This window comes from Phocoena sinus, chromosome 4 (genome assembly GCF_008692025.1).
Source record: "Phocoena sinus isolate mPhoSin1 chromosome 4, mPhoSin1.pri, whole genome shotgun sequence".
In the NCBI taxonomy this organism is placed as follows: Eukaryota; Metazoa; Chordata; class Mammalia; order Artiodactyla; family Phocoenidae; genus Phocoena; species Phocoena sinus.
The window spans coordinates 13,897,568-13,923,090 of NC_045766.1; the positions used below are offsets into that span (position 1 = coordinate 13,897,568).

Below are 25,523 nucleotides of genomic sequence, written 5' to 3' on the forward strand. Positions count from 1 at the left end.
CCCTTTTATGGCTGTTAATATTTGCCTTTTGTATTGAGGTGCTCCTATGATGGGTGCATAAATATTTACAATTGTTATATCTTCTTCTTGGATCGATCCCTTGGTCATTATGTAGTGTCCTTCTTTGTCTCTTCTAATAGCCTTTATTTATTTATTTATTTATTTACTTATTTATTTATTTATTTTTTGCTGTACACGGGCCTCTCACTGTTGTGGCCTCTCCTGTTGCGGAGCACAGGCTCCGGACACTCAGGCTCAGCGGCCATGGCTCACGGGCCCAGCCACATCGCGGCATGTGGGATCTTCCCGGACCGGGGCATGAACCCATGTCCCCTGCATTGGCAGGTGGACTCTCAACCACTGCGCCACCAGGGAAGCCCTAATAGCCTTTATTTTAAAGTCTATTTTGGCTGATAAGAGAATTGCTTCTCCAGCATTCTTTTGGTTTCCATTTGCATGAAATATCTTTTTCCATCCCCTTACTTTCTGTCTGTATGTGTGTCTAGGTCTGAAGTGGGTCTCTTGTAGACACCATATATATGGGTCTTGTTTTTGTATCCATTCAGCCAATCTGTGTCTTTTGGTAGGAGCATTTAGTCCATTTACATTTAAGGTAATTATCAATATGTATGTTCCTATTCCCATTTTCTAAACTGTTTTGGGTTCGTTATTATAGGTCTTTTCCTTCTCTTGTGTTTCTTGCCTAGAGAAGTTCCTTTAGCATTTGTTGTAAAGCTGGTTTGTTGGTGCTGAACTCTCTCAGCTTTTGCTTGTCTGTAAAGGTTTTAATTTCTCCATCAAATCTGAATGACATCCTTGCTGTGTAGAGTAATCTTGGTTGCAGGTTTTTCTCCTTCATCACTTTCAGTATGTCCTGCCACTCCCTTCTGGCTTGCAGAGTTTCTGCTGAGAGATCAGCTGTTAACCTTATGGGGATTCTCTTGTGTGTTATTTTTGTTTTTCCCTTGCTGCTTGTATTATGCTATCTTTGTATTTAATTTTTGACAGTTTGATTAATATGTGTCTTGTTGTATTTCTCCTTGGATTTATCCTGTATGAGACTCTCTGTGCTTCCTGGACTTGATTAACTATTTCCTTTCCCATATTAGCTAAGTTTTCAACTATAATATCTTCAAATATTGTCTCAGTCCCTTTCTTTTTCTCTTTTTCTTCTGGAACCCCTGTAATTCGAATGTTGGTGCATTTAATGTTGTCCCAGAGGTCTCTGAGACTTTCCTCAATTCTTTTCATGCTTTTTTCTTTATTCTGCCTCAGTTATTTATTCTGCCTCACTTATCCGTTCTTCTGCCTCAGTTATTCTGCTGTTGATCCCATCTAGAGTATTTTTCATTTCATTTATTGTGTTGTTCATCATTGTTTGTTTCCTCTTTAGTTCTTCTAGGTCCTTGTTAAATGTTTCTTGCATTTTGTCCATTCTATTTCCAAGATTTTAGATCATCTTTACTATCATTATTCTGAATTCTTTTTCAGGTAGACTGCCTGTTTCCTCTGCATTTGTTAGGTTTGATGTGTTTTTACTTTGATCCTTCATCTGCTGTGTGTTTTTCTGTCTTCTCATTTTGCTTATCTTACTGTGTTTGGGGTCTCCTTTTTGCAGGCTGCAGATCCGTAGTTCCCGTTGTTTTTGATGTCTGTCTCCAGTGGCTAAGGTTGGTTCAGTGGGTTGTGTAGGCTTCCTGGTGGAGGGGACTAGTGCCTGTGTTCTGGTGGATGAGGCTGGATCTTGTCTCTCTAGTTGGCAGGTCCACATCTGGTGTTGTGTTTTGGGGGTGTCTGTGGAGTTATTACGATTTTTGGCAGCTTCTCTGCTAATGGGTGGGGTTGTGTTCCTGTTTTGGTAGTTGTTTGGCATAGGTTTTCCAGCACTGTAGCTTGCTGCTCGTTGAGTGAAGCTGGGTGCTGGTGTTGAGATGGAGATCTCTCGGAGATTTTCACCGTTTGATATTATGTGGAGTTGGGTGCTCTCTTGTTGAGCAGTGTCCTGACGTTGGCTCTCCCACCTTAGAGGCACAGCACTGACTCCTGGCTGCAGCACCAAGAGACTCCACATGGCTCAGAATAAAAGGTAGAAAAAGTAGAGAGAAAGAATTAGTAGAAGTAGGAAGAAAGAAAGAAAGAAAGAAAGATAGAAAGAAGGCAAGGAAGAGAGAAGAAAAGAAGGAAAGAAGGAAAGAAAGGGAGGGAGGGAGTGAAGGAAGAAGGAAGGAAGGAAGGAGGGAAGGAAGGAAAAAAGAAAGAAGATACAGTAAAATAAATTAAAGTAAAATATAATAGTTATTAAATTAAAAAATAATTATTTAGAAAAAAAAAGGGACGGATAGAACCTTAGGACAAATGTTGGAAGCAAAGCTATACAGACAAAATCTTACACAGAAGCATACACATACACGTTCACAAAAAGAGGTAAAGGGGAAAAAATCATAAATCTTGCTCTCAAAGTCCACCTCCTCAATTTGGGATGATTCGTTGTCTAAAGGAGGGAAGGAAGGAAATAGAGGAAGAAAGAAAGAAAGAAAGAAAGAAAGAAAGAGAGAGAGAGAGAAAGAAAGAAAGAAAGAAAGAAGGTAAAGTATAATAAAGTTATTAAAATTAAAATTATTTATTAAGAAAAAAATTTTTTTAAAAAATGGACAGATGGAACCCTAGGACAAATGGTGGAAGCAAAGCTATACAGACAAAATCTCACACAGGAGCATACACATACACACTCACAAAAAGAGGAAAAGGGTAAAAAATCATAAATCTTGCTCTCGAAGTCCACCTCCTCAATTTGGGATGATTCGTTGTCTATTCATGTATTCCACAGATGCAGGGTACATCAAGTTGATTTTGGAGCTTTAATCCACTGTTTCTGAGGCTGCTGGGAGAGATTTCCCTTTCTCTTCTTTGTTCTCACAGCTCCCAGGGGCTCAGCTTTGGATTTGTCCCCGCCTCTGCGTGTAGGTCGCTGGAGGGCATCTGTTTTTTGCTCAGAGAGGACGGGGTTAAAGGAGCCGCTGATTCGGGGGCTCTGGCTCACTCAGACCAGGGGGAGGGAGGGGCGGGGAGTGCGGGGTGAGCCTGCGGCGACAGAGGCCGGCGTGACATTGCACCAGCCTTAGGCCTGCCGTGCGTTCTCCCAGAGGAGTTGTCCCTGGATCCTGGGAATCTGGCAATGGCGGGCTACACAGGCTCCCCGGAAGAGGGGTGTGGATAGTGACCTGTGCTCGCACAGAGGCCCCTTGGTGGCAGCAGCAGCAGCCTTAGTGTCTCCCGCCCGTCTCTGTGGTCCACGTTTTTAGCCGCGGCTCGCACCCATCTCTGGGTCCGCATTTTTAGCCGCGGCTCGTACCCGTCTCTGGAGTTCCTTTAAGCAGCGCTCTTAAACCCCTCTCCTCGTGCACCAGGAAACAAAGAGGGAAGAAAAAGTCTCTTGCCTCTTCGGCAGCTCCAGAGCTTTTTCCGGACTTCCTCCCGGCTATCCGTGGTGCACTAACCCCTTCAGGCTGTGTTCACGGAGCCAACCCCAGTCCTCTCCCTGCGCTCCAACCAAAGCCCGAGACTCAGCTCACAGCCCTGCCCTCCCCAGCGGGTGAGCAGACAAGCCTCTCGGGCTGGTGAGTGCCGGTCGGCACTCATCCTCTGTGCAGGAATCTCCCCACTTTGTCCTCCGCACCCCTGTTGCTGCACTCTCCCCTGTGGCTCTGAAGCTCCCCACTCCGCCTCCAGCAGTCTCCTCCCACGAAGGGGCTTCCTAGTGTGTGGAAACCTTTCCTCCTTCACAGCTCCCTCCCACTGGTGCAGGTCCCATCCCTATTCTTTTGTCTCTGTTTTTTCTTTTTTTCTTTTGCCCTACCCAGGTACGTGGGGTATTTCTTGCCTTTAGGGAGGTCTGAGGTCTTCTGCCAGCATTCAGTAGGTGTTCTGTAGGAGTTGCTCCACGTGTAGATGGATTTCTGGTATATCTGTGGGGAGGAAGGTGATCTCTGCGTCTTACTCTTCCGCCATCTTCCCCTCCGCCCTACATGACTCTTTCTGAATTATGATTTTCTCAGGGTATATGCCCAGTAGGGGGATTGCTGGGTCAAATGAGAGTTCTATTTTTAGTTTTTTAAGAAACCTCCATACTATTCTCCATAGTGGCTGTATCACTTTACATCCCACCTACAGTGCAAAGAGGGTTCCCTTTTCCCCACACCCTCTCCAGCATTTATTGTTTGTAGATTTTTTGATGATGGCCATTCTGACCAGTGTGAGGTAATACCTTATTGTAGCTTTCATTTGCATTTCTATAATGATTAGTGATGTTGAGCATCCTTTCATGTGTTTGTTGGCAATCTGTATATCTTCTTTAGACAAATGTCTATTTAGGTCTTCTGCCCATTTTTGGATTGGGTTTTTTGTTTTTTTGATATTGAGCTGCATGAGCTGCTTGTATATTTTGGAGATTAATCATTTGTCAGTTGCTTCATTTGCAAATATTTTCTCCCATTCTGAGGATTGTCTTTTCATCTTGTTTATGGTTTCCTTTTCTGTGCAGAAGCTTTGAAGTTTCATTAGGTCCCATTTGTTAATTTTTGGGTTTTTTTCCATTTCTCTAGGAGGTGGCTCAAAAAGGATCTTGCTGTGATATATGTCATAGAGTGTTCTGTCTATGTTTTCCTCTAAGAGTTTGACAGTTTCTGGGTTTACATTTAGGTCTTTAATCCATTTTGAGTTTTTTTTTTTTTTCTGCATGGTGTAAGGGAGTGTCCTAATTTCATTCTTTTACATGTAGCTATCCAGTTTTCCCAGCACCACTTATTGAAGAGGCTGTCTTTTCTCCATTATATAGTCTTGCCTCTTTTATCAATGACAAGGTTACCATACGTGCATGGGTTTATCTCTGGGCTTTCTATCATGTTCCATTGATCTATATTTCTGTCCAGTACCATACTGTATTGATTACTGTAGCTTTGTAGTATAGTCTGAAGTCAGGGAGCCTGATTCCTCCAGCTCCATTTTTCTTTCTCAAGATTGCTTTGGCTTTTTGGGGTCCTTTGTGTTTCCATACTAATTGTGAGATTTTTTGTCCTAGTTCTGTGAAAAATGCCTTAGTTTGATAGGGATTGCATTGAATCTGTAGATTGCTTTGGGTAGTAGAGTCATTTTCACAATGTTCATTCTTCCAATCCAAGAACATGGTATATCTCTCCGTCTGTTTGTATCATCTTTAATTTCCCTCATCAGTGTCTTATAGTTTTCTGCATACAGGTCTTTTGTCTCCTTAGGTAGGTTTATTCCTAGGTATTTTATTCTTTTTGTTGCAATGATAAATGGGAGTGTTTCCTTAATTTCTCTTTCAGATTTTTCATCATTAGTGTATAGGAATGCAAGAGATTTCTGTGCATTAATTTTGTATTCTGCTACTTTACCAAATTCATTGATTAGCTCTAGTAGTTTTCTGGTAGCATCTTTAGGATTCTCTATGTATAGTATCGTGTTATCTACAAACAGTGACAACTTTACATCTTCTTTTCCAATTTGGATTCCTGTTATTTCTTTTTCTTCTCTGATTGCTCTGCCTAAAACTTCCAAAACTATGTTGAATAATATTGGTGAGAGTGGGCAACCTTGTCTTGTTCCTGATGTTAGTGGAAATGGTTTCATTTTTTCACCATTGAGAACAATGTTGGCTATGGGTTTTCCATATATGGCCTTTATTATGTTGAGGAAAGTTCCCTCTATGCTTTCTTTCTGGAGGGTTTTTATCATAAATGGGTGTTGAATTTTGTTGAAAGCTTTTTCTGCATCTATTGAGATGATCATATGTTTTTTATCTTTCAGTTTTTTAATATGGTTTATCACATTGATTGATTTGCATATATTGAAGAATCCTTGCATTCCTGGGATAAATCCCAGTTGATCATGTTGTATGATACTTTTAATGTGCTGTTGGAGTCTTTTTCCTAGTTTTATTTTAAAAAATATCTGTATTGGAGTATAATTGCTTTACCATGGTGTGTTAGTTTCTGCTGTATAACAAAGTGACTCAGCTATATGTATACATATATCCCCATATCTCCTCCCTCTTTCGTCTCCCTCCTACCCTCCCTATCCCACCCCTCTAGTTGGACACAAAGCACCAAGCTGATCTCCCTGTGCTATGCAGCTGCTTCTCAGTGGCTATCTTCTCTTACACTTGGTAGTGTATATATGTCCATGCCACTGTCTCACTTCATCCCATGTTTGCTAGTATTTTGTTGAGGATTTTTGCATCTATGTTCATCAGTGATATTTGCCTGTAGTTTTCTTTCTTTGTGACATCTGTGTCTGGTTTTGGTATCAGGGTGATGGTGGTCTCGTTGAATGAGTTTGGGATTGTTCCTCATTCTGCTATATTTTGGAAGTGTTTGAGAAGGATAGGTGTTAGCTCCTATCTAAATGTTTGATAGAATTCGCCTGTGAAGCCATCTGGTCCTGGGCTTTTGTTTGTTGGAAGATTTTTAATTACAGTTTCAATTTCAGTGCTTGTGATCGGTCTGTTTATATTTTCTATTTCTTCCTGGTTCAGTCTCAGAAGGTTGTGCTTTTCTAAGAATTGTTCCATTTCTTCCAGGTTGTCCATTTTATTGGCATATAGTTGATCCTCTCATGATCCTTTGTATTTCTGCAGTGTCAGTTGTTACTCCTCTTTTTGCATTTCTAATTCTATTGATTTGAGTCTCCTCCCTTTTGTTCTTGATGACTCTGGCTAATGGTTTATCAAAACTGTTTATCTTCTCAAAGAACCAGCTTTTAGTTTTATTGATCTTTGCTATTGTGTCATTCATTTCTTTTTCATTTATTTGTGATCTGATCTTTATGATTTCTTTCCTTCTGTTAACTTTGGGGTTTTTTGTTCTTCTTTCTCTAATTGCTTTAGGTGTAAGCCTAGGTGGTTTATTTGAGATGTTTCTTGAAGTAGTATTGTATTGCTATAAGCTTCCCTCTTAGAACTGCTTTTGTTGCATCCCATAGGTTTTGGGTCATCGTGTTTTCATTGTCATTTGTTTCTAGGTATTTTTTGATTTCCTCTTTGATTTCTTCAGTGATCTCTTGGTTATTTAGTAGTGCATTGTCTAGCCTCCATGTGTTTGTATCTTTTACAGTTTTTTTCCTGTAATCAGTATCTAGTCTCATAGCATTGTGGTCAGTAAAGATACTTGATACAATTTCAATTTTCTTAAATTTACCAAGGCTTGATATGATCTATCCTGGAGAATGCTCCATAGGCACTTAAGAACAAAGTGTATTCTATTGTTTTTGGGTGGAATGTCCTATATAAATATCAATTAAGCCCATCTTGTTTAATATGTCATTTAAAGCTCGTGTTTCCTTACTTATTTTCATTTTGGATGATCTGTCCATGGGTGAAAGTGGGGTGTTAAAGTCCCCTACTATTATTGTGTTACTGTTGATTTCCCCTTTGATGGCTCTTAGCATTTGCCTTATGTATTGAGGTGCTCCTATGTTGGGTGCATAAATATTTGCAATTGTTATATCTTCTTCTTGGATTGTTTCCTTGATCATTATGTAGTGTCTTTCTTTGTCTCTTGTAATAGTCTTTATTTTAAAGTCTATTTTGTCTGATATGAGAATTGTGACTCCAGCTCTCTTTCTTTTTTTTTTTTTTAGTTAGGTAAATTGTAATTTTTTATTGGAAAACAAATATACATCGTGGAGTGGATTTGAGGCAAATTGTGCCATAAGCAGATTTTCTTTAAGTGGCTAAAACAACAAGCAAGTAACAATAAAAGAAATTGTTTCTGGTAAAGGACCAGCAGTACAAAAAGATAGTGTATGAGTCCTGGATAAAACACCAATTTTGCAATAGTGCCACTTTTAAGTACATATTGTTGACTGTTCATAGTCCACACAGAGTTACAACTCCACACTTCAAGAACAACATGATGACAGTTCCTAAAGAAAACAACTTAAAAAAAAGGCATAACCCACTTGTTCCCTCATTTGACCAACTCAGTCTAAGTTTAGAAGTGCAGGAGGGCTTAGATATATCCAGAGTAAGCCACATGCAACGTGTTACTTGTTTAATTTTTCTAAAATAAGCTTTCAGGACAATGACAGTAAGATAAGAGAATAAAACATGGAGGAATGAAGTCCTAATACATGCATATTTTTTTGACAGTAGGTTGAAACCTTTTACAGATAAGTTACAAGCAAAGAAAAGGCAAATAAACGTTTTTGTACAAGAAATTTAACACACTCCGTACAATGTCTTCACTTTGCTGTCATCATTTGTATAAACTCTTCATAGTTTACTTGATTATCACCATCAATATCTGCTTCCCTGATCATTTCATCAACCTCTTCACCTGTTAACTTCTCTCCAAGGTTTGTCATCACATGGCGGAGCTCTGCTGCACTAATATAGACATTACCATCCTTATCAGATACATGGAATGCTTCCCTAATTTCTTCTTAACTGTCTGTGCCTTTCATTTTTATTGCCATCATTGTCAGAAATTCCGGGAAGTCAATTGTGCCATTACCATCAGCATCCACTTCATTAATCATGTCCTGTAAGTCTGCTTCTGTGAGATTTTACCCATGAGACCTCATTACAGTTCCCAATTCCTTTGTTGTTATAGTTCCATAACCATCCTTGTCAAATAGTGAAAAAGCTTCTTTGAATTCTGCAATCTGCTCTTCAGTCAGTCACTCAGCCATGCTGCAAGCACTATTGGTCTCCGGGACGCGACTACACAACCACTCAGCTCACTCGCTCCACTTGGACTCCAGCTTTCTTTTGATGTCCATTTGCATGGAATATCTTTTTCCATCCCCTCACTTTCAGTCTGTATGTGTCCCTAGGTCTGAAGTGGGTCTCTTGTACCCAACATATATACGGGTCTTGTTTTTGTATCCATTCAGCCAGTCTATTTCTTTTGGTTGGAGCATTTAATCCATTTACATTTAAGGTAATTATCTATATGTATGTTCCTATTACCATTTTCTTAATTGTTTTGGGTTTGTTATTTTAGGTCTTTTCCTTCTCTTGTGTTTCCTGCCTAGAGAACTCCCTGTAGCATTTGTTGTTAAGCTGGTTTGGTGGTGCTGATTTCTCTTGGTTTTTGCTTGTCTGTAAAGGTTTTAATTTCTCTGTCAAATCTGAATGAGATCCTTGTTGGGTAGAGTAATCTTGGTTGTAGGTCTTTCCCTTTCATCACTTTAAACACGTCCTGCCACTCCCTTCTGTCTTGCTGAGTTGCTACTGAAAGATCAGCTGTTAACCTTATGGGGATTCCCTTATATGTTATTTGTTGCTTTTCCCTTGCTGTTTTAAAATTTTTTTCTTTGTATTTAATTTTTGATAGTTTAATTAATATGTCTTGGCATGTTTCTCCTTGGCTTTATCTTGTATGGTACTCTCTGTGCTTCCTGAACTTGACTGACTATTCCCTTTCCCATATTAGGCAAGTTTTCAACTATAATCTCTTCAGATATTTTCTCAGTCCCTTTCTTTTCCTCTTCTTCTTCTGGGACCCCTATAATTCAAATGCTGGTGCATTTAATGTTGTCCCAGAGGTCTCTGAGAGTGTCCTCAATTCTTTTCATTCTTTTTTCTTTATTCTGCTCTGCAGTAGTTATTTCCACTATTTTTTTTTTTTTTTTTTTGCTGTACATGGGCCTCTCATTGTTGTGGCCTCTCCCATTGTGGAGCACAGGCTCCGGATGCACAAGCTCAGTGGCCATGGCTCACGGGCCTAGCCGCTCCGCGGCATGTGGGATCCTCCCAGACCAGGGCACGAACCCGTGTCTCTTGCATCGGCAGGCGGACTCTCAACCACTGCGCCACCAGGGAAGCCCTATTTCCACTATTTTATCTTCCAGGTCTCTTATCCGTTCTTTTGCCTCAGTTATTCTGCTATTGATTCCTTCTAGAGAATTTTTTATTTCATTTATTGTGTTGTTCATCATTGTTTGTTTGCTCTTTAGTTCTTCTAGGTCCTTGTTAAACGTTTCTTGTATTTTCTCTATTCTATTTCCAGGATTTTGGATCTTTTTTACTATCATTACTCTGAATTCTTTTTCAGGTAGACTGCCTATTTCCTCTGCATTTGTTTGGTCTGGTGTGTTTTTACTTTGCTCCCTTAATCTGCTGTGTATTTCTCTGTCTTCTCATTTTGTTTAACTTACTGTGTTTGGGGTCTCCTTTTCACAGGCTGCAGATTTGTTGTTCCTGTTGCTTTTGGTATCTGCCTCCAGTGGGTAAGGTTGGTTCAGTGGGTTGTTTAGGCTTCCTGGTGGAGGAGACTGGTGCCTGTGTTCTCGTGGGTGAGTCTTGATATTGTCTTTCTAGTGGGCAGGACCACGTCTGGTGGTGTCTTTTGGGGTCTCTGTGGCCTTATTATGATTTTAGGCAGCCTCTCTGCTAATGGATGGGGTTGTGTTCCTGTCTTGCTAGTTGTTTGGCATGGGGTGTCCAACACTGGAGCTTGCTGCTCATTGAGTGGACTGGGTCTTAGCATTGAGACAGAGATCTCTGGGAGAGCTCTTGCCGAATGATATTATGTGGGACCAAGAGGTCTCTGGTGGTCCAATGTCCTGATCTGGGCTCTCCCATCTCAGAGGCTCAGGCCTGACACCTGGCCGGAGCAACAAGACCCTGTCAACCACACAGTTGATTTTGGAAGCCAAGAAATACCTCTGCAAGTTGGAGGTCCAGGAAAGCTGGTGGTGGAGTTCCAGTCCAAGACCCAAGCCTGAAGGCCTGGAGAAACATGCCACAAGTACACTTCCAGGGCAAAGAGGCGGGTCTGTAGTACCTTTTGTTTTCCTTTGTGCTCTGTCTAGTTTCATTTGCTCATAGGTTGCTCTGGGCAGGGGCCTTGCACCGATGCTTCAGACCAGAATTCCTAGTGAGAAACGGTTATTCTCCAAAGCTTTTTAAAATTTATTTTAAAATTTACATTCAGTACAATTCTCTCTTTTTGGTGTACAGTTGTGTGAGTTTTTAAAATTTTTAATATATCCTTTGTTACAGATTTTTAAAATTGAAATATAGTTGATGTATAATATTGTGTAGGGTCAGGTGTACAGCAAAGTGATTCAGTTATATATATATATTTTTTTCATGTTATTTTCCATTACTGGATACTAGAAGATATCGAATATTGTTCCCTGTGTTATACAGTAAATCCTTGTTGCTCATCTATTTTATGTATAGTAGTTTGTATCTGTTAATCCCATACTCCTCATTTCGCCCTCCCTCTTCCTTTTCTTCTTTTTTATTTTTTTTTATACAGCAGGTTCTTATTAGTTATCCATTTTATACATATTAGTGTATATATGTCAATCCCAATCTCCCAGTTCATCCCACCACCACCACCACCACTTTCCCCCTTGGTGTCCATACATTTGTTCTCTACATCTGTGTCTCTATTTCTGCCTTGCAAACCGTTTCATCTGTACCATTTTTCTAGATTCCACATATATGTGTTAATATACGATATTTGTTTTTCTCTTTCTGACTTACTTCACTTTGTATGACTGTCTCTAGGTCCATCTACGTCTCTACAAATGACCCAATTTTGTTCCTTTTTCTGGCTGAGTAATATTCCATTGTATATATGTGCCACATCTTCTTTATCCATTCATCTGTCGATGGACATTTTGGTTGCTTCCATGTCCTGCCTATTGTAAATAGTGCTGCATGAACATTGGGGTGCATGTGTCTTTTTGAATTATGGTTTTCTCTGGGTATATGCCCAGTAGTGGGATTGCTGGATCATATGGTAGTTCTATTTTTAGTTTTTTAAGGAACCTCCATACTGTTCTCCATAGTGGCTGTATAATTTACATTCCCACCAATAGTGCAGAAGGGTTCACTTTTCTCCACACCCTTTCCAGCATTTGCTGTTTGTAGATTAAGAGTGAACTCTGCACTAGCCTTTTGTTGGCAAGGCTACACATCTCCAATCCGAGGTTTTCTTGCTATCTCCCTGGAGTTTTAGAAAAACTCCTGAGCCCCTCAGGTGAGCCAGTCCTGGCACTGTCCAGTCTCAGCACCAGCTATACCACTTCTAGTCTGGAGCAGTTGCCGGGATGGTTCTTTCTTGTGCTCCCACCCACCCCCCTTTTCCTGCCTTTACTAATTTTCTCCCCAGACACATCATCCATCCCCCTCCATCAGGTATCTTTGGCTCTGTTTCCTTCTTCTCATTCCTTCCCCTAGACCGTGATATAGATCATGTCATCCCCTTGATTAACCCTCCAACAAATTCTGCCTTCACAGGGTGCATTCCTTCAACACATCAGAGGCCTCGGGCGTCATTGGTCATTGGTCTTCCATCAGGAGTGCTCCACCCACATCTTGGCATGCCCAACCCTGTCTGGACATTAAGGTCTCCCACCACATCTTTTCTTCTCAAGCAGGTCTTCCTGACCACTCTACCTCCCCACCCTGCATCACTTCACCCAATAAAATTTTTTTCTTCAAACCTTTATTAGTCTCTGATTATCTTGTTCATTATTTTGTTTTCTTTATTATTTGCCATCTCCCCTCACCTAAGTCTCCATGAGAGCAAGGGCCTTATCTACTAAAAGATGACATTTGTCTTTGGTTTATAAGAAAATGAATTAACTTTCAGGGAAAGGTCCAGGTAGTGTGTCCCTGTTTCCTCAGAACAGTCTGGGTTATTTGCATGTCATTATTAATAGCACTCACTTTCATTCTCAAAAGTGTGCCAATGGGATGGTGAGAATACCTTTCTCTGGGTCTCTTGTCATTGGCGCTAAGCACTAAGAATTGTCTTTTTGTGTTTTTTTTATTGAAGTATAGTTGATTTACAATGTTAGTTTCAGGTGGACAGCAAAGTGATTCAAATTCACATATGTATATATAAATATATATATATTCTTTTCCCTTATAGGTTATTATAAAATATTGAGTATAGTTTCCTGTGCTATACAGTAGGTCCTTGTTGGTTATCTATTTTATGTATAACAGTGTGCTTATGTTAATCCCAAACTCCTAATTTTTCCCTTCCCCCCTTTCCCCTTTAGTAACCATAAGTTTGTTATGTCTGTGAGTCTATTTCTGTTTTGTATATAAGTTCATTTGTTTTTTTTTTTTTTTTTTAGATTCCACATGTAAGTGATACCATATGGTATTTATCTTTCTCTGTCTGGCTTACTTCACTTAGTATGATAATCTCTATGTCCATTCATGTTGCTGAAAATGGCATTATTTCATTCTTTTTTATGGCAGAGTAATATTCTATTGTATAAATATACTACATCTTTTTTATCTGTTCATCTGTTGATGGACATTTAGGTTGTTTCCATGTCTTGGCTATTGTAAATAGTGCTGCAGTGAACATTGGGCTGCATCTATCTTTTTGGATATATGCCCAGGAGTGGGATTGCTTGGTCATATGGTAGCTCTATTTTTAGTTTTTTAAAGAACCTTCATACTGTTCTCCATAGTGGCTGCAACAATTTACATTCCCACCAACAGTGCAGGAGGGTTCCCTTTCTCCACACTCTCCCCAGCATTTACTGTTTGTAGAATTTTTGATGATGGCCATTCTGACCTGTGTGAGGAATTATCTTTTTGTGATCAGCACTCTTTGTAACCAAACTTCCCTGACACAAGGAAGGCCTCAGCCTCAATGTAGATTTGATTTGAGGCAGGGAATGGATATGGGGTAAACATACAAACTGTAAATGTCAGCTCTCTCAGTTGACATAAAATTATTTCTCTGCTATAAAAGTACGTTTGACTGTTTTTGATAATTTCAGAGTATCCTGGCATATGGATGCCTGCTAATTTATCTAACTAATCCCTTATTAATGAATATTTCAATTCTTTTCAGCTTTTTCGTTGTTAACAATGTTGTGACAATGAACATTCATATATATTTGTTTTTGTATACTGGTGAAAATTTTCATCAGGTTAAATTTCTACATATGAAATTGCTGGATCAAGAGGTCCGCATGTTTACAAAGCTGATGGTTATTGTCTAAGGCCATTTGAAACAGGAAATTAATATAATGATCACCTTCCACTAAAGCAAGCATGTGTTTCAGTTTCCATTTGGGGGTAATACACTTATATTTTACACATACATACAAATATGCCCTCTATGAGGAAAAATTTTTAGATATTCAAACTATATAATTATCTTTTGCATTCCCAGCTTTCACTTTAATGATCTCTAATGCATGCATATGGAATGAATTCATGGATCATTAGCAGTGATACGCCTTTTGTGTTTATTTTAAGCTATGTAATGGTCACAGATGGATCCCTAATTTACCCATTTCTCCCTTTTTTTAAACAGGAGTCCCAATGTCTACAAACTTAAGGGGATAGTTATATGCTAAACTCTGAAATAAAGTCAGTCTTTGTGATATTAGTGTGGGTACACTAAAACCACATCATATTAGAGCTGTAAGGGATCTTATAGATCTATAACTGGAGTGCCCCAATTCATAGTTTGGGATGCAAATAAAGCACCACTCAGGTGGGGTCCCAAAGTTGAATGTGGGAGCTCTCGCATGCCCAGTGAACAGGAAATACAGTGACCTTTGCTGGGATCCCCTTCCTCTAATAGGCCAGGGGTCTCCTGGTCATTTCTGTTTCCACTTCTGGAGTCCCAACTGAGACTGGGGACTCTGTCGTTCCACAGAGGTTGATGGCTCTAGGAGAAGCCGCTAGTGTAGCTTGCTTTGGCCACTGCTCTTCTTTAAGGGACCAAAGAGAAGGTCCCAGCCCTCAGGAGTAAGTTCAGCCAATGGTGGGCTTCAGGCAAACCTGGCTTGGATTCCCATCATTATAGCTCCTCACTCACATGGCCACTTCCCCAGGACTCAAGCCTGCTCCCTGATCCTAGGTTGGGTCTGGTCCCAGTGTGCACTACACTTTTGAACTCCTAAGTTGGTGCAGAAGCTGGGCTGGTGGTCCTATCTTTTCTCCTTGGTGGTGAGTTTACCTAGGGTTCTCGTGGCCCTTCCCTGACTCTAAGAATAGCTCAGGGCAATCCCCAGTTTGCCCTGACTAGTTTTAATTTTCGAGAAAAAGTGTAAGCGTCTTGATCCCCTCCTGCCCTCATCCCCTACGAGTGTCTTGGGCTCCAAATACAAACTTGGTTACTCCCTGACAGTGGTCTTCATGCTTCACATATCAGTATTTTCTCTCTCTCTCTCTCAGATATTAAATTCCATTTTACCCATCTGTTCTACTGGAGATCACTTAAGTCTAGTCCCCTCATTTTAAAAGTGAGGAAACTGAGGCACAGAGAGAAGAGAAGTTACCCATGTCACACACCTGGTCACGATAGACCAGAGACAAGAATTCTTGCCTTCTAAATCATAATTCAGAGCTCTGTTGTTTCCACTAAGATGTTTCTATTTTGTGGGTTTTCTCAGATGAATTTTGAAATGCTAGCCATTTTCCTTCTACATTCTTGGCCACATTCCAAGCTGCCCAGCTGAAAAATGGTCAGACATGCTGGGTACGTTTTTATTTACCTAGTAGTGATTTCCAGAGTCAAAACCAAACCGCTCATTAAAATCAGCTGCTGTTTCAGAAAACTCACATCATTGTCCCCCTTCATTAGGACAGAATAATCAAGAGCTAGCCCTGAGCACATTCATTGTCCTAGAATGTGCTTTGATGCTTCTCTGTGACCCAATGAATCTAGAAAAATCTTTATGCTGCAGCCCAGCATTTGGTGCATGTTTCCCTTTCCATAGCTCCTCTCGACTCTCCTTTGGGTCAAATCTTTTCAAGGAGTTTCTCATTCTGTTTCATCCTAAACATTTGTCACTTGATGGACAGCTGAAGGAAGCAACTGGAAAGTGGTTTGGAGAGGTAATAAATCCGTGTGAAAAGCAATCTCAAGTTTTGGTTGTTGACCCCAAGGGCTGGATTCCTTACCTATGGCATGGAGTCCTGGGCGTTCACCCATTCCTCAGGCTGACTGCTGGCTTTGGGTGGGACGTGCAGACAGGTCATGGGCGGGGGAAGAGAAGGGTAGGAGTGTTCGCATTTACAGGTTCTTCTCCTCAGGAATTCTATTTCACAAAGCCCAGAGTTTTGCTGAGTATTGGCAGAATACGTGGAATTGACCTGCCTAACATTGGGTCAGACTGCCAGGCAGCATTAGTCAGGACACCATTCTACAAAGACGGCCTCCAGAACTTTCTGAAAAACACCTTTGAAAGAATCATGTTTCCATCTTGATTTATCTTTATGCATTAAAATGCAGTGAAGACTTAACTCTCTAGGTTTGCAACCATAAATTTTACTAAAATGTCACAGTTCCACTCTGTCATCCATGTTGGCTCATATCTCTAGGAGAGAAGTTCTCAGCCCTGGTAGCACATTGAATCAGCTGGCGGACTTTTAGAAATTTCCAATGCCCTGGCCACTACTCAGAGGAATTAAATCAGACCCTCTTGGGGTGGGACCTAGGTATCAGTACTTTTAAAAACCCTCTGGTGATTCTGCTGTGTAGTTTAGGTTAAGAACCACTGCCTAAAAAATTGCTCCCTACAGGAAATAATTTGCCTAAAGTACAAACTCTAAGCTTTGTGAGGGCAGAAACTGGTCTGTTTACTCTCTCTCACTCATCCCCGACACCTCTAATACCTCCTGGCCCATAGTTGTTACTTAATAAATATTTACTAAGTGAATGAATACATGTTTATTTTGAACTTCATAAAGATGTATGTAAAGAAATGCTCTTCCTTTTGCCTGGGGATAATGTTACGCATCTGTAGTCATGGCACTAGATCAGGGTTAGAGGCTTCTAATTACCCTGAATTCTTAAATTACAGGATCCTGGAAGGTTTATGGCCCTCAGGGAGGGGCATGGCTGGCCAGAGCTGTGGGGACTTTTAGGTGGGATCAGCACAGTGGCTATTTACCAACTGGAATGAAAGCATTTTGATATTTTAACCATAGGTCCTTCTGTACTCATGTATAAGCACGAGTTGCCAGAGATTTCTAGTCTCAAAGGCTGTGTATGATCTGGTGTATGATCTGGTGTTGTCCTCTCTCTGATTTCACTTTCTATCATTCCCCAGTCCCTTTCCCTGCACTCCAACCACACTGGCCTTCTCTGTGTTTCTTGAACACTGTCAAGCTCCTTCTTGCCTCAGTGTCTTTGCACTTGTTGTTTAGTCTGCTGGACCATTCACCTGATGGAGGCATGCAAAGTCATGGTGCAAAGGACTTGGATACAAAGAGAGGCATGACAGCAATCAGTTTGGCAAGAAACCTACCACGTGGCCCCTTTAGGTCAACACTCAGTCTCTCAGATAAAATGCTCAGCACCTCAGTTTTCGTCTCTCTCTCTCTCTCTCTGTCTCTCTCAGTTTATGCTCAAAAACATTTTTGTTGCCTGCTACAATCTGAATATTAATTATTTTCTTTATGTTTCTGCAATAAATCTCCTAATTGTCTTTTCCTTCCTTTTCTACTCCATACTCCCTGGCCATCCCCTTCCCCAGATTAATGCTTTATACTGGCTAAGGAGATGCTTCATATGGAAATACAAAGGAGAAATGCACATTTATATGGTTTAAGATGCTATCCCAATTATACTAGGCTCAAGCAAGGGGCTGAGTACTTTCTACATATTGTCCCATTTAATCTTCACAAGAGATTTTCTCTTCTTACATGTGAGAAAACTGAGACCTTAAATGGTTGAAGAAACTGCTCTAGAAATCCTTCCTAGTTAAATGGTAGAGCAGGATTTTAACTCAGAGCTGCCAAACTCTATAGCCCATGCTCTTAAGCCTTGCACTCTCTCTGCCTCTCTGTAAGATCGTCATCTGTAAGGCCCCCTTTATAAAGCTCCAAAATTCCTTGATGCTACCTATTTGTCTGAAGCTTGTTTACTGCTCTAAGGAATATGTACTAGCTGCAAACTGCCTGGCTAAAACTCCAAAGAAAATAGCAAAAAGAGGGCTTCCCTGGTGGCCCGGTGGTTGAGGGTCCGCCTGCCGATGCGGGTGGCGCGGGTTCGTGCCCCGGTCCGGGAGGATCCCGCGTGCCGCAGAGAGGCCGGGCCCGTGGGCCATGGCCGCTGGGCCTGCGCGTCCGGAGCCTGTGCTCCGTGGCGGGAGAGGCCACAGCAGTGAGAGGCCCGCGTACCGCAAAAAAAAAACATGACATGGAGAGTGATTGTAATGGCAAATCACAGAAGAACATTAGGGAAATCTCCATACAGAAGGCTTTTTTCTAATCCAGGGAAATGGCAATGACATTTCATCATGGAGCATGACCTAGCAGAATGGGCTGCCAGGCTGAAATGTACTTGAATATCTTATCTTCGTGTTGGGCACATAAGCAAGGGTACATATTTTATGCACGACTATTTTTCTTTGGATTAAGGCAGTATATTTCTCTTGGTATACCATATCCAGTTAGGCTTCTCAAAAAACTGTTATTTCCTAGTCCTAAATTCAACATGGCTGAAAAAGATGTTTCTTCACAGCTTCTATCATTTCTACTTAATCCTAAATTATTAATAGTTTCAATTTATTCCTAAGAAGTTACTATTTTACTTTCTAATTATTCAAGGGGAAGAGCTGAGTGAAAAAAAAAATGTTATCACTTTTTTTTCTTGCTCCACACTGTTAAAAAACAATGTTAAAATGTGGTCCCTGGGCCAGCAGCCTGCACATCATCTGGGAAACTTGTCTGAAATGCAAATTCTTGGGCTACCACCCAGACCATATGTGTGTCTCCTAGAAACTTTATAGTTTAAACTGTTGTATTTAGGTTTATAATTCATCTCATGTTAATATTTTTCCGTGTACTTATCCAGTTGTACCAGCACCCTTTATTAAGAAGACTTTCCTTCTCCCAGTTGAATTGCCTTAGCTCTTTTGTTCCAATCAATTGACTATAAATGTGTGGTCCATTTCTGGGCTTTCTAATCTGTTCTACTAATCTATTTATCCTTACCAATACCACACTGTCTTGATTGTGGTACCTTTATAATAAGTCTTGAAATCAGGTAGGATGAGTTTCCAACATTGTTTTTTTTTTTTTGCTCCATTTACTTAGGCCTTCTATAATTTTGCTCAGCAATGTTTTGCATATAGGGCTTTGGTGTATCGGACTTGCATGTCATTTGTTAAATTATGGGTGTGTGTGTGTGTGTGTTTGTGCCCTTCTGTTAATGATATTTTTAAACATTTTTATTGGAGTATAATTGCTTTACAATGGTGTGTTAGTTTCTGCTTTATAACAAAGTGAATCAGTTATACATAAACATATATCCCCATATCTCCTCCCTCTTGCGTCTCCCTCCTCCCACCCTTCCTATCCCACCCTTCTAGCTGGTCACAAAGCACTGAGCTGATCTCCCTGTGCTATGTGACTGCTTCCCACTAGCTATCTATTTTAGATTTGATAGTGTATATATGTCCATATATACACTACCACTCTCTCACTTTGTCCCAACTTATCCGTCCCCCTCCCTGTGTCCTCAAGTCCATTCTCTAGTAGGTCTGCATCTTTATTCCCATGTTGCCCCTAGGTTCTTCATGACCTTTTTTTTTAGATTCCATGTATATGTGTTAGGATACGGTATTTGTTTTTCTCTTTCTGACTTACTTCACACTGTATGACAGACTCTAGCTCCATCCACCTCCCTACAAATAACTCGACTTCATTTCTTTTTATGGCTGAGTAATATTCCATTGTATATATGTGCCACATCTTCTTTATCCATTCATCTGTTGATGGACACTTCAGTTGATTCCATGTGCTGGCTATTGCAAACAGAGCTGCAATGAACATTGTGGTACATGACTCTTCTTGAATTACGGTTTGTTCAGGGTATATGCCCAGCAGTGGGATTGCTGGGGCCTATGGTAGTTCTATTTTTAGTTTTTTAAGGAACCTCTATACTATTCTCCAGAGTGGCTATATGAATTTACATTCTCACCAACAGTGTATGAGGGTTCCCTTTTCTCCACACCTTTTCCAGCATTAATTGTTTCTAGATTTTTTGATGATGGCCATTCTGACTGGTGTGAGATGATATCACACTGTAGTTTTGATTTGCATTTCTCTCATGATTAATGATGTTGAGCATTCTTTCATGTGTTTGTTGACAATCTGTATATCTTCTTTGGAGAAATATCTATTTAGGTCTTCTGCCCATTTTTGGATTGGGTTGTTTGTTTTTTTGATATTGAGCTGCATGGGCTGCTTGTAAATTTTGGAGATTAATCCTTTGTCAGTTTCTTCATTTGCAAATATTTTCTCCCATTCTGAGGGTTGTCTTTTCGTCTTGTTTATGATTTCCTTTGCTGTGCAAAAGCTTTTAAGTTTCATTAGGTGCCATTTGTTTATTTTTGTCTTTATTTCCATTTCTCTAGAGGGGGCTCAAAAAAGATCTTGCTACGATTTATGTCATAGAGTGTTCTGCCTATGTTTTCCTCTAAGAGTTTGATGGTCTCTCACCTTACATTTAGATCTTTAAACCATTTGAGTTTATTTTTGTGTATGGTGTTAGGGAGTGTTCTAATTTCATTCTTTTACATGTAGCTGTCCAGTTTTCCCAGCACCATTTATTGAAGAGGCTGTCTTTTCTCCATGTATATTCTTGCATCCTTTATCAAAGATAAGGTGACCATATGTGCATGGGTTTATCTCTGGGCTTTCTATCTTGCTCCATTGTTTTATATTTCTGTTTCTGTGCCAGTCCCATACTGTCCTGATTACTGTAACTTTGTAGCATAGTCTGAAGTCAGGGAGCCTGATTCCTCCAGCTCTGTTTTTCTTTCTCAAGATTGCTTTGGCTATGCAGGGTCTTTTGTGTTTCCATACAAATTGTGAAGTTCTTTGTTTTAGTTCTGTTAAAAATGCCAGTGGTAGTTTGATAGGGATTGCATTGAATCTGTTGATTGCTTTGGGTAGTAGAGTCATTTTCACAATGTTGATTCTTCCAATGCAAGAGCATGGTATTATCGCTCTATCTCTTTGTATCATCTTTAATTTCTTTCATCAGTATCTTATAATTTTCTGCATACAGGTCTTTTGTCTCCTTAGGTAGCTTTATTCCTAGATATTTTATTCTTTTAGTTGCAATGGTAAGTGGGAGTGTTTTCTTAATTTCTCTCTCAGATTTTTCATGATTAGTGTATAGGAATGGTAGAGATTTCTGTGCATTAATTTTTTATTCTGCTACTTTACCAAATTCATTGATTAGTTCTAGTAGTTTTCTGGTAGCATCTTTAGGTTTCTCTATGTATAGTATCATGTCATATGCAAACAGTGACAGTTTTACTTCTTCTTTTCTGATTTGTATTTCTTTTTCTTCTCTAATTGCTGTGGCTAAAAGTTCCAAAACTATGTTGAATAATAGTGGTGAGAGTGGGAAACCTTGTCTTGTTCCTGATCTTAGTGGAAATGTTTTCAGTTTTTCATCACTGACGATGATGTTGTCTGTGGGTGTAATATATAGCCTTTATTATGTTAAGGAAAGTTCCCTCTATGCCTACTTTCTGGAGGGTTTTTATCATAAATGTGGGTTGAATTTTGTCAAAAGTTTTTCTGCATCTCTTGAGAAGATCATTTGGTTTTTCTCCTTCAGTTTTTTAATATTGTGTATCACATTGATTGATTTGCATATATTGAAAAATCCTTGCATTCCTGGGATAAACCCCACTTGATCATGGTGTATGACCCTTTTAATGTGCTGTTGGATACTGTTTGCTAGTATTTTGTTGAGGATTTTTGCATCTATGTTTATCAGTGGTATTGGTCTGTAGTTTTCTTTTTTTGTGACATCTTTGCCAGCTGCTGGTATCAGGGTGATGGTGGCCTCATAGAATGAGTTTGGGAGTGTTCCTCCCTTTGCTATAGTTTGGAAGAGTTTGAGAAGGATAGGTGTTCTTCTCTAAATGTTTGATAGAATTCACCTGTGAACCCATCTGGTCCTGGGCTTTTGTTTGTTGGAAGATTTTTAATCACAGTTTCAAATTCAGTGCTTGTGAATGGTCTATTTATATTTTCTATTTCTTCCTGGTTCAGTCTCAGAAGGTTGTGCATTTCCAGGAATTTGTCCATTTCTTCCAGGTTGTCCATTTTATTGGCATAGAGTTGCTTGTAGTAATCTCTCATGATCCTTTGTATTTCTGCATTTCAGTTGTTACTTCTTTTTCATTTCTCATTCTATTGATTTGAGTCTTCTCCCTTTTTTTCTTGATGAATCTGGCTAATGGGTTTTCAATTTTGTTTATCTTCTCAAAGAACCAGCTTTTAGTGTTATTGATCTTTGCTATCATTTCCCTCGTTTCTTTTTTATTTATTTCTGATCTGATCTTTATGATATCTTTCCTTCTGCTAACTTTGGGGTTCTTTTGTTCTTTCTCTAATTGCTTTAAGTGTAAGGTTAGGTTGTTGATTTGAGATGTTTCTTGTTTCTTAAGGTATGATTGTTTTGCTATAAACTTCCCTCTTAGAACTGCTTTTGCTACATGCAATAGGTCTTGGGTTGTCGTGTTTTCATTGTCATTTGTTTCAAGGTATTTTTTGATTTCCTCTTTGATTTCTTCTGTGATCTCTTGGTTGTTAAGTAGTATATTGTTTATCCTCCATGTGCTTGTATTTGGTACAGATTTTTTCCTGTTATTGTTATCTAGTCTCATAGCGTTGTGGTCAGTAAAGGTACTTGATATGATTTCAATTTTAATAAATTTACTAATGCTTGATTTGTGACTCAAGATATGATCTATCCTGGAGAATGTTCCATGAGCACTTGAGAAAAATGTGTATTCTGTTGTTTTGGATGGAATGTCTTATAAATATCAATTAAGTCCATCTTGTTTAATGTATCATTTAAAGCTTGTGTTTCCTTATTTATTTTCATTTTGGATGATTTGTCCAATGGGGAAAGTGAGGTGTTAATGTCCTCTACTATAATTGTGGTACTATCGATTTCCTCTTTTATGGCTGTTAGTATTTGCCTTATGTATTGAGGTGCTCCTATGTTGGGTGCATAAATATTTACAATTGTTATATCTTCTTCTTGGATTTATCCCTTGATTATTATGTAGTGTCCTAGTTTGTCCTTGTAATAGGCTTTGTTTTAAAGTTTATTTTTTCTGATATGAGAATTGTTACTCTAGCTTTCTTTTGCTTTCCATTTGCATGGAATATCTTTTTCCATCCCTTCACTTTCAGTCTGTATGTGTCCCTAGGTCTGAAGTGGGTCTCTTGTAGAAAGAATATATATGGGTCTTGTTTTGTATCCATTCAGCCAGTCTATGTCTTTTGATTGGAGCATTTAATCCATTTACATTGAAGGTAATTTTTGATATGTCTGTCCCTAGTATCATTTTCTTAATTGTTTTGGGTTTATTATTGTAGGGCTTTTCTTTCTCTTGTGTTTCCTGCCTAGAGAAGTTCCTTTAGCATTTGTTGTAAAGCAGGTTTGGTGGTGCTGAATTCTCTTAGTTGTTGCCTGTCTGTAAAGGTTTTAATTTCTCTGTCAAATCTGAATGAGATCCTTTCTCCATAGAGTAATCTTGGTTGTAGGTTTTTCCCTTTCATCACTTTAAATATGTCCTGCCACTCCCTTCTTGCTTGCAGAGTTTCTGCTGAAAGATCAGTTGTTAACCTTATGGGGATTCCCTTGTATATTATTTGTTGTTTTTCCCTTGCTGTTTTAAAATTTTTTTGTATTTAATTTTTGATAGTTTGATTAATATGTGTCAGTTAGTTTCTCCTTGGATTTATCCTGTATGGGACTCTCTGTGCTACCTGGATTTGATTAACTATTTCCGTTCCCATATTAGGGAAGTTTTCAACTATAATCTCTTCAAATATTTTCTCAGTCCCTTTCTTTTTCTCTTCTTCTTCTGAGACCCCTATAATTCGAACATTGGTGTGTTTAGTATTGTCCCAGAGATCTCTGAGATTGTCCTCAATTGTTTTCATTCTTTTTTCTTCATTCTGCTCTGCAGTAGTTATTTCCACTCTTTTATCTTCCAGGTCACTTACCCGTTTTTCTGCCTCAGTTATTCTGCTGTTGATCCCTTCCAGAGGATTTTTAATTTCATTTATTTGCTGTTCATGATTTTTTGTTTGCTGTTTAGTTTTTCTAGGTCCTTGTTTAACATTTCTTGTATCTTCTCTATTCTATTTCCAAGATTTTGGATCATCTTTACTATCATTATTCTGAATTCTTTTTCAGGTAGACTGCCTATTTCGTCTTCATTTGTTAGGTCTGGTGGGTTTTTTTTTTTTTTTTTTTTATAAATTTATTTATTTATTTATTGGCTGCATTGGGTCTTCGTTTCTGTGCGAGGGCTTTCTCTAGTTGTGGCGAGCAGAGGTCACTCTTCATCGCGGTGCGCAGGCCTCTCACTGTCAGGGACTCTCTTGTTGTGGAGCACAGGCTCCAAACGCGCAGGCTCAGTAGTTGTGACTCACGGGGCTAGTTGCTCCGTGGCATGTGGGATCTTCCCAGACCAGGGCTCGAACCCGTGTCCCCTGCATTGGCAGGCAGACTCTCAACCACTGCGCCACCAGGGAAGCCCAGGTCTGGTGGGTTTTTACCTTGCTGCTTCATCTGCTGATTTTCTTTGTCTCCTCATTTTGCTTAACTTCCTGTGTTTCACGTCTCTTTCTCGCATGCTGCAGGTTCATAGTTACCGTTGTTTTTAGTGTCTGCCTCCAGTGGCTTAGGTTGATTTAGTGGGTTTTATAGGCTTCCTGGTGGAGGGGACTAGTGCCTATGTTCTGGTGGATGAGGCTGGATCTTTTCTTTCTGGTGTGAAGGTCCACGTCGGGTGGTGTGTTTTGAGGTGTCTGTCACCCTATTATGATTTTAGGCAGCCTCTCTGCTAATGGGTGGGGTTGTGTTCTTGTCTTGCTAGTTGTTTGGCATAGGGTGTCCAGCACTGTAGCTTACTGGTCGTTGAGTGAAGCTGGGTCTTGGCGTTGAGATGGAGATCTCTGGGATTTTTTCGCCATTTGATATTACGTGGAGCTGGGAGGTCTCTGGTGGACCAATGTCCTTTACTTGGCTCTCCCACCTCAGAGGCCCAGCCCTGATGCCTGGCTGGAACACCAAGAGCCTGTCATCCACATGGCAGCTATGAGGTGTCTCCAAAGAATCAATAAATGTCCAAGGTAGCAGGAAGAGCATTCAGGACCTTGACACATGAGGTCAAGCTGTCATTAGCAGACCTATTCGGCCACATCTTGCCATGGTTAGCACTGCACTGTGGAAATCAGTGTGAATCCTTGAACACCACTGGGGATAGTGAGACAACTGAATGAGGTGATGCAATGCTGAGCTAGAGACCATCCAGAGGCATAAGCAGAACACTGGATACCTCCAAACTCCAGAACTGCAGCCTCCAGAGGCCCTCTTTTAGACCTGTTAATGATATTTTTAAGGAAGTTAAAAATTATGGTAAAGTAGACATAACATAAAATTTTTTCATTTTAACTATTTTTAAGGTACAGGTCCGTGGTATTAAGTATGTTCTCACTGTTGTGC

General features: G+C 39.9%; 1 long non-coding RNA gene and 1 pseudogene across 1 annotated transcript in view; one reads left to right on the top strand and one right to left on the bottom strand.

The window, feature by feature from the left end:
* LOC116753566 overlaps positions 1 to 25,523 on the top strand; it is a 111,710-nt gene that overhangs the window by 78,008 nt on the left and 8,179 nt on the right. The window lies entirely within an intron of this gene.
* Positions 8,205 to 8,709, bottom strand: LOC116753565 (annotated as a pseudogene).